Source organism: Pteronotus mesoamericanus, unplaced genomic scaffold (assembly GCF_021234165.1).
Source record: "Pteronotus mesoamericanus isolate MK-2021 breed Mesoamerican mustached bat unplaced genomic scaffold, CSHL_Meso_final contig_74, whole genome shotgun sequence".
Classification (NCBI taxonomy): Eukaryota; Metazoa; Chordata; class Mammalia; order Chiroptera; family Mormoopidae; genus Pteronotus; species Pteronotus mesoamericanus.
In genome coordinates, this window is record NW_026555247.1 from 26,410,126 (window position 1) to 26,428,077 (window position 17,952).

The window sequence follows — 17,952 nt, forward strand, 5'->3', positions numbered from 1 at the left end:
GATTGCCCGCCGCACCGGGTTCTCCAAGGCCCGCCATCCCGGGAAAGAAAGGCGAACTACATTACCCAGCAGGCCTCTCGCCGCCCTCTTTCCTTTCAAGTCTTTGCACGTGGCCGGGGGGGAGGGCGGAGCCTGGACGTCACTCTCCTACATTCTCTTTCCCTGTGTCAGAGCAGGGATATATTTTTTTCCCTTCCTCTATTCCCTCCCCTCCACCCGCCCCTCCCTCCCTCGTCCCCCCTCCCTCCCTCCTCCCTCCCTTCTTGGCTGGGTTTGTGCGCTGGGGCGCCCGAACCCCTCCGCAGCTGGGACGCGCGGAACTCGCAGCGGGAGTCGGCTCTCCCGAGCCTCCTCCCTCCCTTCCCCTTCCCTGCCCCCTTCCCCCACCCCCGACTCGGACTCGGAGCGGCGGCCAGAAGAACCCCGAGGTGAGCATCCCCCTGTCCGCCCCCTCTCTTTCAGTCACCTCAGCTTGCCGGTCGATTCGGGGACCCTTGGGGAGGAGGGCTGCGTGTTCATAGGTAAATCCGGGAAAAACCACCCCAAACAATTAGCCCCTTCCCCCTCCCTGCGCCAGGGGCAGCCGGGCGTCCGCGCTCATCCATGCCCCCCCTTCTCTGTCGAGGACCGCACTCCACGATTTCGCCACTCCCGAGGTTTGCCCCTTCCCTGCCGGGTGCCCCGCCCCGTGAGCAGCCGTGGTCTTGGAGCTCTGGTGGGGCGGGGGTACTGAGGGGCGCACGGCTGGAGCCTGGCTGGCTTTGGAGCCGCGCCGTGTAGCTGCTGTCATGTGCCGGGTTCCGACCCGGGGGGAGGAAGAGCGGCGAGCGTGATTCCTCTCCCTTTTGTTTTAAAGCCCGCATTTGCTGCATCGAGCAGTTGGTTTAGTAGCAGCCAAACTTGCAGCTGTTCAGATCGTGCTCCGCCGAGGTAGGAGCGCGGCTCCGGGTGGCCGCTGCCGGCCGGAGGCTGCGCCCTCGCGGCTGCAGGAGGGACCCCGAAAGAGTATCTCCACGCCGCCCCTCCCTCCTTCGGTGACTGATTGTGTCTGTGGCAGCGACCGTGTGTGAGTGTGTGCGCGCCCGACCCCGCGGGCGCGGGGATGGCTGTCGTCTAGACAGTCTGTACCCTCCCTCTGTCCCCGGTGAGCCCGCGGGCCGCGGGGGGCGCGAGGGATGGGAGCAGAGGAAGAAACCGAATCGGCGGATCCTTTCAGGTTCCAGCTTTGGATACCCCCCACGGTGGTGATTTTGTTGGCTTTGTGAAAATTATTATTACTGTCGCCGCGTGTAATTGGGCCTGGGGAATAGATCCACCCGGCGGAGCGGGGGTTAAGTTGACAGGCTCTGAAAAACCAGGCTCTCGTTGGCGAGTGACTCGAGAGGCCGTGGGGTGGGCTCTGGCCCGGGTTTTTCAGGACGAAGAGCAGGTGACTTGTTCTGGACGCTGGTCTTGGAGGAGGGTTGGCAGGGGGCGGTGGCTCGGTCTGCGGCGGAGGTCTGGGGCTCCTCAGGGCCGCTTGCGGGAGCCAGGGTGCGTCTGGAGAAGGTGTCAGAGGGACCAAGTATGTCTCTCTTTTGGCGTTAAAAGACAAGCGGGGGTCCATCTGGGCGGCGTTGGCTGTTTGGTTTCGTGGAGTTTGCAGGGTTGGGGTTGGCGGGCAGCCGTGAGCAGGATGGGGGTGCGGTGCGTAAAGGGGAGGAGGGATGGCTGGCAGCGCGGTGTGCGTCCCCACCCCCGGGAGTGAGGCGTTGCCTCCCCCGCCCAGCTGTTTGTGTGTGTACACACCGCTCCATCGTGAGTGTGGGGAGGCAACCGCAGACCGCAGCGTAGTGGGGGGCGTATGTGGACCCTGATCGCTGTGAAGATAGGTCCCGCCAGCCCCCTGGTGGTCCCAGTTGGACTCGTAGTACTGTGTCCGCGGGCGCGCGCGCACGTGTGCGCGTGCCCGGCATACTTAGAGATGGGGGTGGTGGGTCTGTGGGTCAGGTGTAGACCGTGGGGTTGCCTGTGCGCCGGGTTTGCAAGGGAGTACCCGCCGGCTGTGGGGCAGGAGACCTGCAGTCCCTACCTCCAAGTCTCTGACGCTCCCAGACCCAGCAGACTGGCCGCCTACTAGGCGGCGCAGGGGAGGAGGGTGGTCTGGCTGGGCCAGGAGAAGCCTCCAGCGAGCACGTGTTGCCCACGCCGATACTAGGGTTGATCCTTGCACTGAGGCGCTCTGTGGGTGCGCCTGTCCTCGCTCGCCACGGCTGCCTTTACAGACCCTGGCGGAAATAAGCGTGCTCTGCGACCCCGCTCAGTTCTTCGTCCAGGAGGCAGTGCGGGCCAAAGGCTGGTCTGCGGTCCCGGCCCGGGCCCAGCCCAGCGCTGCCGCCCTCGTGGTTGCTGCTGCCGGATGCCCAGACGCATGCCTTTGCCGACTCCGCCCGCTCGGTTTGAGAGCCCGGGGAATTATCTCCCGGGCTATGTTCCCGCGTGCTAAGGAAGGAAGCCGCTGGAGCTGCCAGGTCCTCGGCAGGCAGGAGACTCTGGCGGGCGAAAGTGACACAGCTTGAGCACGGCTGCCGCCCGAGCTGTAAGAGAGAGGAAGGTGCCGCCCAGTGGGCGGGAGAGGCCGCAGGCTGTCCAGCCGGGGCCCGCCGGCCAAGCGCCGGCCTGGACAGAAAACCTCAGGAATCCCAGTTGTGAGCATGCTCGGACCTCGAGAGGAAATTGCCTGGCTTTCAGGAAAACTCAGTTGCAGGAGAACGGAATGCACCGAACAAACCTGAGAAGATTCCAGCCCCTCACAGGATGCACTCAGGTTGCCTGAGGGAACTCCCTTTGAGTATTAGAAACAGGATTCCATTTGCACACAGATCACCTCATCTGCTGTGTCAAGTGTCTGTCCTGGATTGTGCTTGCTTGGAGGCAGTAATTTTGTACTGCATTCTAGGGTACAGTGTCATCAGTGATTAACAGAATGCTAGATTAATAATAAGTTTGTATGACTTTGCAGGGCGATTCCTCCCCACCCCTGTATCATTGCATTTATTAAGAGAGTTCTGTGAGGTAGGGGGTGTTAACCCCATTTCACAGATGAGCATACTGAGCATACAGATTGAACATACTGAGGCTTAGAAAGTGCCGGGACTCTCAGGGGCAGAAGGGCTACTTTCCCCTCTTTGTGATTTCTCTTCCTAGCCTATGGCTTTTAGTTGAAATAGTGGCCACTTTCTCCCCCCTAGAGTAGGTGTTGGTACACCAGGAAGCACTGAACCTGAGAAAGGGGGTATATTAATGCTGTTAATTACTTTTTGTTAAAATACTTTTGATTTGCTACCAGTCCTAATGACAACAGCCGCTAAAGAATGGATGGAAGTCTTCATTGCTGTTATTACCACTCATCTGAAAATACGCTCTTGGTGGTTGTCAGCATTGATGCATCGGGTGTATTCCAGAAGCACACCTACATGTACCAAATGCATATGGTACATGTGTTCATGTAACACATGCCTATGTTCATACGGGTGTGTTAATGGAGTTCTAATTGGATCCAAAGTTTATTCTTTAGTGTTACTGCTTTCAAAACCATCGGATTTAGAGTGCAGACCCCTGAGAAACCATCTCAGGTTATACTTCCTGTTCCCTTCATCTCCAGGGACGGGGAAGCCCCCAAAAGAACAAAAAGCTCTAACATGCATGTATGTATTTCTCAGAGTCCGTGTACATGAAGGTTCTCAGACACAGCCTAACGAAAGGTTATCAGGTTCCACCAACTAACCAACCATTTGTTCCCAAATATATATTGGACACCTACCTGTTTGTATAGATTGAAGTGTATATAAAGAAAATTTAATATATGGCCCCTGCCTGCCAAAAACATATTCTAATTATGGAGATAAATGTGTAAGTCCAACAAATGTTTATTGAGCACCTATCTTAGGCTGGATATGCTACTTTGATTTGGTCACACAAAGATAATATAGCAGAAATAGTTAAGTTACAATGCAATGAAACGGATGATTCAGACCCTGTAGGAGGGAACAAATCATAAATATTTTAGAGCGCTCACCCCAGGACTTCATCAATTTCACATAGGTTGGTTGCAAGGGACTCAAAATGTCAGTTCTATCCTAGAGCAAATGCAGAAGCAGGTAACAGAGGAAGACAAGCCTAATGTCTCTGGTTATCCTGGAGTTCAGACTGGAATCGCTCAGGTGGGTCCAGAGGTACCATATGTCCTTCAATAGAAGTTGAGTAGCTAGTGGGAAATGACACTGGAGCCACCCAACAGATTACTTAGCTGAGCTATGAGGAGCTCACAAGTTGTTCTCCATGGTCCTGCCCCGGCTGTGCAGGGCTGTGATGGCTTGTGATAGGCTGCTATCTGCTGTGATAGGCTGTGGCTTTGGTCAGGGTCTCACGCAGGCTGTGCCTGAGTTTACTGTCTGTGTCGATGGTTTAATATGGGCCTGCTTCTTATCTGTTCATTCCCAAACTCGGTTCTGAAGTTCCTAACACTGTACTTGAATTTCTTCTCATTTCCATGGTCCACTGCCTTTGTTTTTAAGGTTCTGTTGTTTGCAGTTAAGATCGTGAAGGGGGAAGCAGGAGGTGGCGGCTAGGATGGAGAGAGAATCCTGGGCCCGCATAGAGAACAGGAGGCACAGGCAGACGGGAAGAGCGCAGTTTTGGGGAATTCTCCAAACATGATGGTATTTCAATGTAGCTTACCCAGTAATGTGGCAGCCCCTTTTGATGTTCTTTTTGGGGGGATCCTCTACCTCTGGGTCTCAGTGCTGACTCACTGGTCACCCAAGCTCAGCAGCTCACATGCAGGCTCTTGCTCTCTGCCTCGTCCCGCACACCGTTTAATTTAGAGCCATGCTGTGATGGTAACCTCCTCCCTGAATTACCACCATGCTGACTATCGACATCTGCTTCTTATTTCTGAATTTAACCCAGGCCAGAGCTGTGGTTCAGAACAGGGTGGGAACAGATCCGTCCTCAGATCCCAGGCACCCAGGGCTGGGAAGGCCTTGTTGACGAACTGATCTCCATATGAGGACCTGAGGCCCGGAGGGACAAAATGACTTCTGTGAAGTGGCTGGGAGTGCTTGGCAGACTGGGACAAGAAACCCTGGGTGTTGATGCCTCATCCAATGTTCTTTCTCTTTACCATGGTGCTTTCTGGAAAAAAATTAAGTGGGGTTCTTACTCTGCAAAGAGTAAGAGAAGACTATCTTCTTCTCACCTCTCCTCTGGTTCCAGGAAAGGCTCTGGAATTCATCTTACAGTCTTGAGATTGCTTTCCTTGGAGGCTGGCCTGGCCTTTACTGCCCTGTCTTTTATCTTCGTTATCTAGGAATCTAGGAGCGGGGGTGGGCCTTAGGGCCTTCCAGCACTCTTTTGCTTTTCCTTCCCAGGGCAAGGTCCTCAGGAACCTCTGGGAAGTGTCTGCAAAGCTGTTATGTGTGTACATATTTCTAGGAAGAGGACCCACAGATTTCATTTGATTCTCACCTGACTCAACTGAGGACAGAACCTTCCAGTGGTGGGGGTCATGGAGTTGGGTAGGGGGTTGGCTGGCACTGGAGACTATTATAATACCCGACACTTGATTTGGCTTTATACTTTGCAGAGCGTTTCACACGGCTGGTCTCATCTGCTTTTTATAATAGTCCTGTGAGGCTGTTATCATTATTCCCATTTTGCAGATGAGGAAACTGAGTGAGCCTTTGGGGTTGGTGACACTCTCAAGCCACAAGTAAGCAGTAGAGCAGGGGACTGAACCCTGGTCTTCAGACTTCAAATCTACCACCCAGGGCTGAGGTGGCCCACCATGTCACATCATCATTACAGTTTTGTGAGTAGAGGGCCCTAAACGTTTTGAAATTATGTCCCTTGTTGGCTCATATCCAGCCATGAAGCCAGAACAAAATGCTCATTTTCCCAGGGTGGGTTGAATGAGGTATGGGAGGCAGTTATCATAGCAGTGGTCTGGGCCAGTTTGGGATGATTTCACAGAAGAGGTGAATTTGGGTATCGGTCTGGGGTGGCGGCAGTCCTGGAGGAGGTTTTTATCTATGGCCATGGACTTGGGGGTGTTCACACTGGAAGTGGAGTAGGGAGTAGGCTAAGAATGTTCAGTGGCTCATCCTGTGGTCAGAAGGAGCTTCTTAATGGTGCTCAGGCTCTGTTTCTGTGCTTGGTTCTGTGCTAGAACCTGGGGCTACAGCAGTAAACAGGCACAGCCCTCCCCCCGCACCTCCACCACTGCGTTCAAGGCACCCACTGACTCGCCAGAGAGACAGACACCGAAACAGTGAACCTCAGTGTGGTGTGGTGAATGCAAGCAGTTAAATTCAGTCTAGTGCAGTAACTGCAGCAGTAGAGAAAGTTCCCAGGGCCTTACAGCAGCATGGACAAGGGGCACCTGTTCTAGCCTCAAGATCAGAGAGGGCTTCTCAAGGGAGATAATTGAGGAGCTGCGTCTGAATGGATGAGAGAAATTAGCCAGGAGAGGAGCTAGGAAAAAGGCATTCAGGGGTAGGAACAGTATGGGCAAGATGTGGAGGCCTGAGGCTGCCTGGGTGCTGGAAGGGACGGAAGCAGTGCGGTCAAGTACAAGGGCGGAGAGGCAGACGAGGCTCGGATCTGAGGAGCTTTGAGAGCCTGGCCGAGGACCTTGGCTTTTCGCCTGCAGGCTGAGAGAGCGTGGGGGACGGGGCTCTAAGCAGAGTCCAGGTGTGCGCCGTGGGTCCGAAGGGAACATGACCGGCAGCTGGGCCCCTGCAGGGCAGATGAGGGAATGACAGGCTCCGTACGGTGTCCAGGTCACAGGGGAAGAGGACTGGGACCAGGGCAATGTGTAAGGGGTGGAGGAAGGTTATACATTTCAAATTTTTTAGGGAGTAAAGTCTTCAGTGATTGCTTAGCTGTAGGGGATGAGGGAGGAGATGCAGGGACGCCGAGTTTTCTGGCCTCGCTGACTTGGTGGATGGTGGCCTTTACCCAGGTGTGACCTTCTGGTTACCAGAGCAGGTCAGCCAGGGTTGGGGTGGGAAGGAGGAGGGTGGGGAGTTCAATGTTAGACGCGTTGAATTTGAATTGGTGCTGTTCATACAGACAACACGACATGCAGGGTAGCAGCTGGAGGAAGCAATGTGGGCAGGAGCCCCAGTCCTGGGACTGGGGAGAGGTCTGCTGCTGAGTGGACCGTGGAGGAGATGTTGTAGACAATAAAAGGAGACCTCTTCCTCCCATTGTCAGAGAATCCTTTGTCACGCCTCTTGCCGCTGTCATGAGGGAAGCCAGGCGGGGATGCTGTGTCATGCTGGAGGCCCAGCTGGCAGAATCCAGCGACAGCCCAGAGTGAGCTTCGGCTGGAAGCATGAGAGTGAGTTAGGGGACAGGCGTGTTCCTTTTCCACATCCGTGCTGAGCAAGGTGCTGTCCCAGGCCCTGGGGCCATGAGTAAAGGACAGGGAATATGTGGAGCAAGTAGCCTAGTTGAGAGACAGGATATGAATATATGAGGCCACTAAAAAGCTATAGCAACCTGGGCAAAGAGTAGAGTACAAATTATGTAGCAGAGTGGATACTTCTTTTCTAGCTGAACTGCATTTTTCTAGCACTGATGTATTTTGGGCAGAGCTCCAGTGTTTGCCGCTTTGAACCCTGGGGGCCTAAGATAGTGCCTGGCACACAGTGGGTGTTCAGGCCATGTCTGTGGATCTGCCGGGATGTGGCAAGTCAGCTGGCTGGGGTGGGAGGTCAGCCAGGGAAGGTTCCCATGAACAAGTCCAAGGAGGGTATCCCAACACCAATTTAGAATATTTTTAGTACCACAGTGGAGTAAAAATCTTGAAAACCTTCCAAATACTAAGTACCTAGAAATGCTATATAAAATATAACTAGCATCCATTCCAAAAAGAACTGAACTCATAAGATGTAAGGAGAAACCAGGGGACTCAAAGGTGAGTGTGGACAGGAAGCTTGCGCCTGTGCTAGGCCAGTCCTGGGGGTGGGGATTTTGAGGGGTGGTTACTGGTCTCAGAACCAAAGGGGGTTGAGTTGTGATAACATCTGCTCCAGGGAGTTGGAACTGAGAGCTCTGCCTGAAATGGGCCCCTGCCAAGGTTTGCAGGCTCGCAGAAAGGATGGGCGACATCGGTCCGTTGGAGCACAAGAGTAGTGTGTGGGCAGGGAGATTATCAGCCTCGGCCTGGGTTTAGGGTGGAGAAGAATCTACCCTGGAAACTCAAAAGCTCAGGCCTGCTTTGCTTTTGGATGTGGTCTGGAGGTTTCCCCCAGAGGAGGAATTAGCATATAAAGCCTCTGGAGTCCAGGGTCCTGCAGCCTATGGTCCCTAGGTTCTCAGGGTGCTAGGGAGACTCTGGGATTCTTTACCCTTCCCTGACTGGGGTCTCAGCCTTGGAGAGATGCTGCAGGACCTGGGTAGCCTGAGTGAGTGGGGAGGAGGAGGAGAGAGAGGCCTCATTTGAAACCTTTTAAAGGGGCCTTCAAGACAACTGCACGCTGGTGGAGGCATGTGCGGGGCTGCTTGAGGGCTGTTCTTGCCCCGGGGCTTTATCTCTTAGCAGAAGCCTGCAGACAAGCCATCCAGGAAGGCCAGAGTGTTCTCCCCTGCTGTTTACTCAGGCCAGGTACCAGACAGGCTTCTGTCCAGGTTCCCCCTAAGGGCGCCCTATGCAGATTCCATCTGCTACTCCTGCCCCAGGCAATGCATCACGCTGGTTCCCCCAAGCCCAGAGTGTGAGTTCCTAGAATTTCAAACTGGGGAGGCATCTTAGCGGTCACCTCACTGTGGATCCCTGCTGTGTGGCAGTCCTGGCTACCTCAGCACTTGCTCAGATGCTTGCCATGGCTGGGAGTGTACTGCCTGTGAGGCGGCGCTTTCTCTTACCACCAGGCTTCGGCTGGGAAGGTCTTTGAGCCTCAGCCACCGTCCAGCCTTTTCCGGCCATCGCCCCTTGTTTATCAGGAGAGATGCTGCCCGGGTCTTTCACCATGCTGCTTGCTTCTGATGGAAGGGCCTTAATTTGTCAAGCTAAGATTCTGTGACAGTCCAGCCAACTTTATCCTAACTCAGCACAGAAAGAGGTTTTTTAAAAAATTCTCACTCAAGGATATGTTTATTAATTTCCAGGGTGGGGAGGGAGAAAGAGAGAAATGTTGATGTGAGAAACATTGATCAATTGCCTCCTGTACATGCCCTGACCAGGGATCGAACCCGCAACAGTTTGTAGATTCCCATGGCCCAAACCTCTACAAACTGGTGTTTGTAGATTCCCGTGGCCCAAAGTCTGAAGATGGGGGTTTTATGGTTGGTTAACTCAATGGGTCAGGAAAAATTTCAAGGACTCATTCTAACCTTCTAGGCTGTCATTTTCACCCTAGGTATTTGCCCTGACAGGGATTTGAACCCGCAACCTTTTGGCGTACTGGGATGATGCTCCAACCAACTGAGCCACCAGCCAGGGCCAGAAGGAGCTTTTGAAGATTAGAGGTGAGTGTAGCTGAGCTGGCTGCATAGATGCAGTCTGTGCTGTCGAAGTTTTGAGAAGCTTTGGTTCAGTGCTTTTCAGATTGCCATGAGAGAAGCAACAACACGCACTGCAAGTTCTTTCTTCCAACACCCAGGCATTTTGGCTTATAAATAAGTGACTCAGGAATTGGTGTTGATTGAGTGTCTGTTATGTGCCAGGCGCAGTGTTTGCCTCACCGCATAAAAGTGACTTCTGTGAGGGAGAGATACGGAGAGGCAGAGGCATGGAAATGCCTAACTGTAGCTGTGACAGTTGAGCCTGAAGTTATTCAGAAGGAATGTGTATGGTTGCATCCGGCCTGGGCGGAGCTGGCATTCCCATGCCGTTCCCTTATAGGGCCTTCCTCCGGGTAGCAATGTCATGATCTCACCACTAGCTGAGGAGGAACAGCAGGCCTTTACCATATTCGTGAGGCATGGGCTGAGGTACAGTTTTCAACTGTGAGGTCCAGAAAGTGGCCTCCTGGAGAATCTGCATCTTGGTGTGTCACCAAATAGGATGGTGCTCACAATCCAAGTGTTTTTGAGAGCATGCGGTTCATCTGTCTCTTGGAGTCAAGTCTACAGTGCCCGGTGCTGTCTCGGGGAGCAAAGGCTTCCTGTTCCTTCGCATCTACAGGATGGTCGTCGTCTGCAGGTGCATCTGTTCACCAGGTGCCATGACAGGTTACAAGGGGCATGGAGGGCCCTTGCAGGGAGGTTGCGTCAGCCAGCTGGACGCCCGGATGTGCACCGCCAGTTTCACACGGGACCCTGGGCCAACAGCACTCGGTGGGGAGGGCCAGGGATTCTGGGAAAGCACCCAATTTCTCCTACTCTCCCTCCAAAAATTGTTCCTCATGCTCACATTGTGGTGGTTTGCCTCTACCCTTGCTCTTAAGACTCCCACCCCATCAACATTTGGTTCAGTTTAGCAGATGTGCATAAAGACGCCTGCTGTGCCCCAGGCTCTGAATGAGGTGAGCTGAGTTCTGGTGAACTGGCAGGGCCTCCTGTGTGCACCTTGGTGGGGGAGCCAGAACGGTCTCATGCTCGTGTAACGTGGGGAGTACTGGGTAAGAGGAAAGAAAAGTGTGGCCGGGCAGCCAGAGGCGACTCTAATTTTTTGCGGAAGAGGAGAGTAAAATGAGTACTATTAATAATCGTTCCGGGACACAGCTGTAAACTGGGGTTGTCCTGGACAAATGGGTGCTTATGGCCAGATGGACCAGAGAGGGTGTATGCTTGAGGGTGCCACCTGACACTGTTATCATTTACACTGCAGGATGCACATGGGGTGATGGGGGGAAGGGCTCGCCCCTAAAAGAAACCAGCACCTGTTTCCTCATTTTGTTTAGGGACTAGAGAGGAAAGTGCCTATTGAGACTGTGGACTCGGCATCCTGATGGGGCTCAGTTTCCAGCCACAAGGTTCTGTCTTTTTTATACCTCTCCACGACCTCAGCTTCGGGGTTGGAGATGGAAGCCTGGAGAGGTGAAAACCACCTGGCTTGCAGGATGTTGGCTGTTGGCAAAAGAACAGCAGCCTAATAGTGGCTTTCAGAAAAGGTGTTTGTAGATTCCCATGGCCCAAAGTCTGAAGATGGGGATTGTATGGTTGGTTAACTCAATAGGTCAGGAAAAATTTCAAGGACTCATTCTAACCTTCTAGGCTACCATTTTCAGCATATTGGCCTTTGTCCTCAGGCTTGTCCCCTCATGGTCACAGCATGGCTACCACCGCTCCAGGCATCACGTTCTCATGTAGCTGTGTCTGAAGGCAGGCAGGAAGATGAGTTTCTAGTTTCCCCTTGTGCCTTAATTTATCAGGGAGGGGAAAATTTCCCAGAATCCCCCTATGAAAATTGCCATCAAGTCCCACTGAAGAGAAATGGGTCAATACCCATTTGAGAAAGCAAGTCTTGGCGTTTTCTGTCTTATCTGTAGGAAGAGGCGAGCTCTGCTTGTAGAAAAGTGGGTAAACAATGATCAACATTTGCTTCACCAAATTTTAATATGATTTTACTTATTTATTTGGGGAAATGTCAGCTTTACTGAGATAAAATTTTTTATACCTCAACATATTTGAGGTTAAAAAAAACCCCCACCCCCTGGCCCTTGCAGCCACTGATCTGCTTTCTTTCACTATAGTTTTGCCTCTTCTAGTTATTATTATTATTTCTTAACCCACAGGAAATATTGGGACTTGGGACCCCAGGTATCCCTTGAAGGCCTCTTGTGTGATCTCAGTAAGTGGTTTCTATGCCCTCTCCCCCAAGTAGCCCCTCCAACTCCCCTGCCATTGGGGACATGAGGAGAACCCCTGCAGAGAGAATTGTCCAGAGGGTATGAGCCTATGTGGTCGGAGCCTATGTGGTTGGCGGCCAGATCAGCAGGACTGGAGGTGCCTGAGGGACTGAGGCTCTGGCTGGTCAATGGCAGACAGTAGTCACCTTTGCAGGTGACCATGGCGACTGAAAGAGGAAATTGCTTCTCCTAGCGGCTCCGCTTGGATACCTTGTGTCTAGCAGAGTCAGTTCTCTTGCTCGTGCTGTTGGGAACTCTGGCCCTAGGGAGTGCAGGCCATGGGAAGATGACGTGGGTACCACCTTCCCCTCCCCCGCCACAGGCGACCACCCAGCAACCCCCTGGAGCAAACCTGTCCCTTCTGGGCCCTTTTGCACTCTTCTCAAATGCTCCTTTTTATCTTCCTTTTCCACCCCTGCATTTGGTTCATAAATCTTTTTTTTTAAAGAATACTTTTTTATAGTATGTTTTATTTTTTTTAGAGAGGGGGGAGGCGGGGGAAAGACAGGGAAAGAAGCATCACACATATGCACCCCAACTGGGGACCAGACTCTCATTTGGCATGTGCCGTGACCAGGGTCCGAACCAGCAGCCCTTTGCTTTATGGGATGATGCCCAACCAACTGAGCCACACCAGTCAAGGCTGGTCCATCAGTCTTTGGGACACTTAGCACTTCCCATCACTCCCATCGTTTCTTGATTCCTTCTTCATCTGTTCTCTGAGATCGTAAGCATCTTGAAGATACTATCCTAGTCTGAGTCATCTGTGGCTTTCCCATAGGGCTAGGGCAGTACCAGCCATAGGATCCGTATGCCATGAAAAAAAAGTTTTAAAGCAAAATACATATTTATCAAATGAGAAACAGCACTTGCTCATTTTAGACATCTCTCCAGATTTAGAATCAGTTCAGTGTGGCCCAGGACAGTGCCCTGAATGAGGACTTATGGATTTTTACATATTGGGTGAGGCAACAGTTGTTTTACAGTTGTGAGTCTGTGAAACAGAGTTTATTCTTGTATTATTACTTATTAATTGTTGTATTATTTTCCATACAAACAACTGTAAACCTACTTTTGCCCCACCCTGTATTTCTTTCCTAAAGAGAAAGAAAGGTAACCCACCCTGCTGCTACGGGTTGAATTGTATACTCCCCGCCCCTGTCACCCAAAAGGCACGTTGAAGTCCTAACCTAGGACCTCAGCATGTGACTGTATTTGAAGGGTGAGTGGGGGGAGGCACTTAAAGAGGTGATTAAAGTTAAATGCGGTCCTATGGGTGAGCCCTAATCCAATATGGATTATATGATGTCCTTAAAAGAAGAGGAGGTTAGGACACAGCTGACACAGATGGAGGGACAGCCATGTGAAGGGGGACATGGTGAGAAGGCAGCCACCTGCAAGCCCAGGACAGAGGCCTTAGAAGAAACCCACCCTGCTATGCCTTAATCTCAGATTCCTAGCCCCCAGAACTGACAGACAGTACCTTTCTGTCTGTGCTACTTTGTCGTGGCAGCCAGGCTACAGATCCAGGCATGTGTCACTCTGAAATCCCGAGCTGTGTGCTCTGAGAGCTGCTGTATTTGGGCATTGGGGGGGGGGGGGGGGGCGGTGCGGGCGGTGTGCATCTGCCACCCCAGGGACTGAACAGGTGGGATTTCTCCGGAAACCCTGGGGCAATCCAAAAATAACTTCAAAAACCCAACATTTGTTAAGTATTAAAGTATTAAAGTGCTTAGCGAGCACTTTACATGTGTTATCTTAATTAGCCTTCACAGCCTCTATTTTATCAATGAGAAGATGAGGGCACAGAGAGGTTGAGAAATTCCCCGCTAGGTTACACAGCTAAGAGGTGGCATAGCCCATTGTGCTCCCGTTTTGCCTCTTAACCATCACACACATATGGTCTGCCAAGTTATGCTGAGGTCTCCTCGTAGTGTTCTGGAAAGGTCACTGGTCTCAGGTCTGCCACTAACGCCACCTGGGTGATCTTGGGCAAGTCACTTCACATCTGGATGACCTCAGGATGGCATGAGTTAATATCGGAAGTCCCCAATTGCCTCTTTCTGAGGTTCCCAGGACCAAGCCCCTGAGGCATAGCAAGGAAGAATCCTTACGATGTCATCTTCCATATTAGCTGCACCTAACGTAGCAGCTCTAGATCCTCCTGATTTGGTCAGTGGGACCTATGGTTTGTCAGTTTGTTCCTTCCTGATAAAAATGATTTTCTTTCCAGTAAGGTAGAACTTATCCCCACCCTGTGCCAGGCTGTGTTCCAGGTCTTTTAAGAATGTGGGCTTCCCGTTACATCTGCAGAAGGGTGTGTGGTGCGGGGGAGGGCTGCTGGTGAGTGAGGTCATGTGTTTTCTTCCTCTGGGTAAAACAAGTGTGGTTGGCGGCAGCCTCCTTCATGTCCGAGAGGAAACAGCCAGGGGCAGTGGCCCTTGGGAACCCCGACAGAGCACAGGCCTCTGCATCTCCGGTCCCATGAGACCTGGGCAGATGGCAGGTGATAGTGAGGGTGAGAGCAGCGGGTGGCGTGGTTCCAGGAGTCCACCGACTGAAAACGGGGCAGTAAGGACAAGAAGGCGGTTGGCCGGGCTCCTGTGGACCCTCTCATGGACCTGGCTTTAAACCTCCAGCAGTCTCGCTCCTGGTTTATCCCCACGGGGTTTTAGTGATTTTAGTTACTTCATTAGGGCCACATTTACTTAATGTATCTGTAATGGATTTTAGAGCCAGAAAAGCACTTGAGTACCAAGATCCTAGTTCCCCAGCCACCTGCTTATGACCTCAATAGTGGAATCTCAAGCTCTCCGGCCCGGGCATCCAGCTGGCCGGGAGGAAAGAGGCCCGCCGAGTGCCTCGGCTCGCGGCGGGTGCACGGACTCTGAGCACCCCCGGCTGCTGTGGGTGGGCAGTTGTTCATTATCATCTCCTCTTATGCTTTTGACAGCAACGCCAGGTGTTATTACCCCTGCTGTTCATGTGAAGTGACTAGAGAGCTGGCCGGGTCAAAGAGATGCTGCCTGTGGGGACATTGAGCCAAGAGAAAGCAGGTGACTTGGCCAAGGTCACCTACCACACTTACTAGTGAGAAAACAAATTAAGGGCTGGTTCTCTGTTCAGTGGTTACTGAACATCCCCACTATGTCTTCCTGCACACCATTGATGGAGTATAGGCTGATTTCCACTTGAATGTCTGTGAACTTGTAAAAAATTGAGGGCCATGTCTTTATTTAAATGTGCATTTTTAAAAAAGCTTGTGATTTTATTATTTCTTAGCAAGAAACTAAGTTTAATAAAAAGTCAATACAAGGTCAAGGATAACATTACAACTGATACACAGGCATGACAGACAAGACCAAACAAAGGGCTGGATTTTAGGAAAAGCAGCATAAGCAAGTCTGGGTTGGGTTTATGTCACCTGGCACTGGGAACGTTTTGGATGATACATGTCCAATTTAAGCCCAAGGCTTCCTTTTTTCATGTAACAAATGCAGGTTTCTAAATGTTTATTTACGTAAAAACTTTTATACATATGATTGTAATTTGAATTCACAAAAGACAGTGATTGCCTAAAGACAACCTTAGTAAATATTTTTGTAAAGCCAAGAATACAGTCTAGTTTTTTCCTAAACTACCTGTTTAGCAAATTTAGACTTTTAAATAGTAATTTTAGACTTTTAAACAGTAACTTCTCAGGGTTTTGATAACCAGCAACTTCTTGATTGGCACTTGAATAACATCAGCACACTGACAGTTAACGTATGTGTTAGAAAGATCACCTTAGCATCAGATGTGCTACAATAAAGGGTGTTCTATTTGACATCCATTCTCCAACCTATGATAAATATTCTTTTGTAGAGTTAATAACTAAGGGGTATGTTTTAGAGCTAACTCGCTCTAGTAAGCCTAACAAAGTTTTGCTACTCAGATACAGATAATCTAGAAGAGTTATGTTGAAGTTGAAACAACTACTTGTAACTCAACATTTAAAGCCAGCCAGGATTTTCTCTTCCATGTTGTGAACGATGGTGGCCCTATTTTCTGAACCCCACATTAGGATGTATGTTTGGGTGTTTGCAATCGGGATTTCTCCCAGCAGTCATCTTACAACTAGGTTGGGACTCTGGGTCTCATTCTCAAATTTGTGGATGTGCTCATACAACTCAAGACAGAATTTTGTTTTTATAATATTGGCCCTACCTTCAGATCCCCCTGAGACCTACTTTTTCTTTCTAGTTTTCCCTCAAATATCTTAGCTTCTTATGATTCTGCCCCTCATATGCAGTGTGTGTGTTGATTCTGCCCCTCATATGCAGTGCATGTTGATTTTTCACACCACCAAGCAATTCTCTGATACCAGCTAGGTGTCCTACAATCCAGCTCAATCCTGATACTGTCCGCCTGGAGGTAATGTCAGATCCCACAGGTTAAGGAGTCCTACAAGATCTCCCCCCTGCCATCCCCACTTTAGATGCCACTTGCAAGTGCCGGTCACCCCCTGTTCTTCTGCCTGACTATAGATTGGAAGTTCTAACGACCCCTTCCTTGGATTCAATTAACTTGATAGAATGGCTTCCAGGACTCAGAGAAACATTTTACTTAATACATTACTAGTTTATTATAATGGGATATAAGTCAGGAATGGCCAGATGGAAGAGTTTCATAGAGCAAGGTGTGGGGAAGGGCATGGGCATGGAGCTTCCGTGCCCTCTCAGGCCTGCTACTCATCCCGTACCTTCTTGTATTCACCACCTGGAAGCTCTCTAACCCCCCATCCTTTTGGGTTGTTGTGGAAACTGTATTACCCAGGCACAGGTGATTAAATCATTGGCCATCGGTGATTGAATTCCATCTCTTCAGCCTCTCTTCTCTCTGGATGGAGGTTCCAAACCAACACTTCAATCACATGTTTGGTTCCCCTGGCAACCAACTACATACTCAGGTGCTTTCCAGAAGTCACATAAACCCTGATAGAAAGGTTTGTTATGAATATCAAGATATCTTTATAGCTCTTATAAATTCCAAGGGTTTTAGGAGCTCAGTGCCAGAAAAAGTCAAAGATAAATTTCTTACTACAAATCACAATATTACAGTCCTTTATTTATATAACAGAATGTTAAATCTGGGGTCTACATTCTCACTCAATCTCCCAAATGTCTAACAAAAGAATACTTTCCACTGTTACCTGTGGAAATAGATAGTTTGTGACCTGAGCAAGTGATTGAACTTTAAGAGCACTGACCATTGGTTCTTCTTCATGTGTCTTCACGGGGCTGCTTGGGCTTCCTCAAAGCATGGTGGCCAGGTTCTGACCGTGAGTGTCCCAAGAAACAGGAAGGAGAAACTGCTGACTCCTTAAAGACTCGGCCTGGAAATGGGTTCAGTGTCATGGCTGTACACCATTGGTCACACAGTCATCAAGTCCAGACTCAAGGGAAAGGGATGGAGACCCTGCTTCTTGGTGGGAGGAGTGTCAGAGATTTTGTACCATAAGAACGGGTCTCATAGAAAGGGAGTGATGTTTCTTCTCACAGACCTGCGCTGAGGTTCAATGTTTATTTTCTACTCGCAGTCTTTTATGGTGAAAGGAAAAAGAAATGTCTATAAAACCCCATTTGGACAACATCATTTGAACTCAGTTATAGTTAGTAAATGCTTTGAGTGATATCCCTTTTATATTTTGATTGCTTAACAGGTGGCTTCCCCTTGTCATGAGTATGGGGGTGGGGGAGCTTCATTAGTCAATCACTCCCAGACTTGGCTGAAATACCGAAGTGTTGCCTTTGGCCTTCCTGTTGGGCCTCTTCGCCCCTGCAGCCTCATCCACAGTTATCGGCCTTCTCGGAGCAGCTCCACTGTGGCAAGGCCCTGTGCTGGCTGCTGGGGCGGGGGCGGGGGCGGGGGGCTACAGAGATGAGCCAGGAGACACCTGCCCCCCTGCCCCTCCTGCAGGGGGCCCGGGGTTTGTATTGTAGATGGAGAGCACCGGCCTCAGTGTCACTGTTTTCCAGGGTGTTCTCTCCAACTGGGGCAGCACAGTGCGAGCATATCTGCTGGGAACGCAGTGTTGACTGTCTCTTCCCTTTCTGGGGCTCTTGATTTGAGA

At 50.9% G+C, this 17,952-nt stretch overlaps 1 protein-coding gene across 1 annotated transcript in view; it reads left to right on the forward strand.

Moving 5' to 3' along the window:
- The first annotated feature begins 297 nt into the window (after positions 1 to 297).
- CTIF (cap binding complex dependent translation initiation factor) overlaps positions 298 to 17,952 on the forward strand; it is a 251,769-nt gene continuing 234,114 nt past the window's right edge. The window contains exon 1 of the mRNA XM_054583614.1: positions 298 to 428. The gene's annotated coding sequence lies outside the window, so the exon portion shown is untranslated. The remainder of the gene's footprint in view (positions 429 to 17,952) is intronic.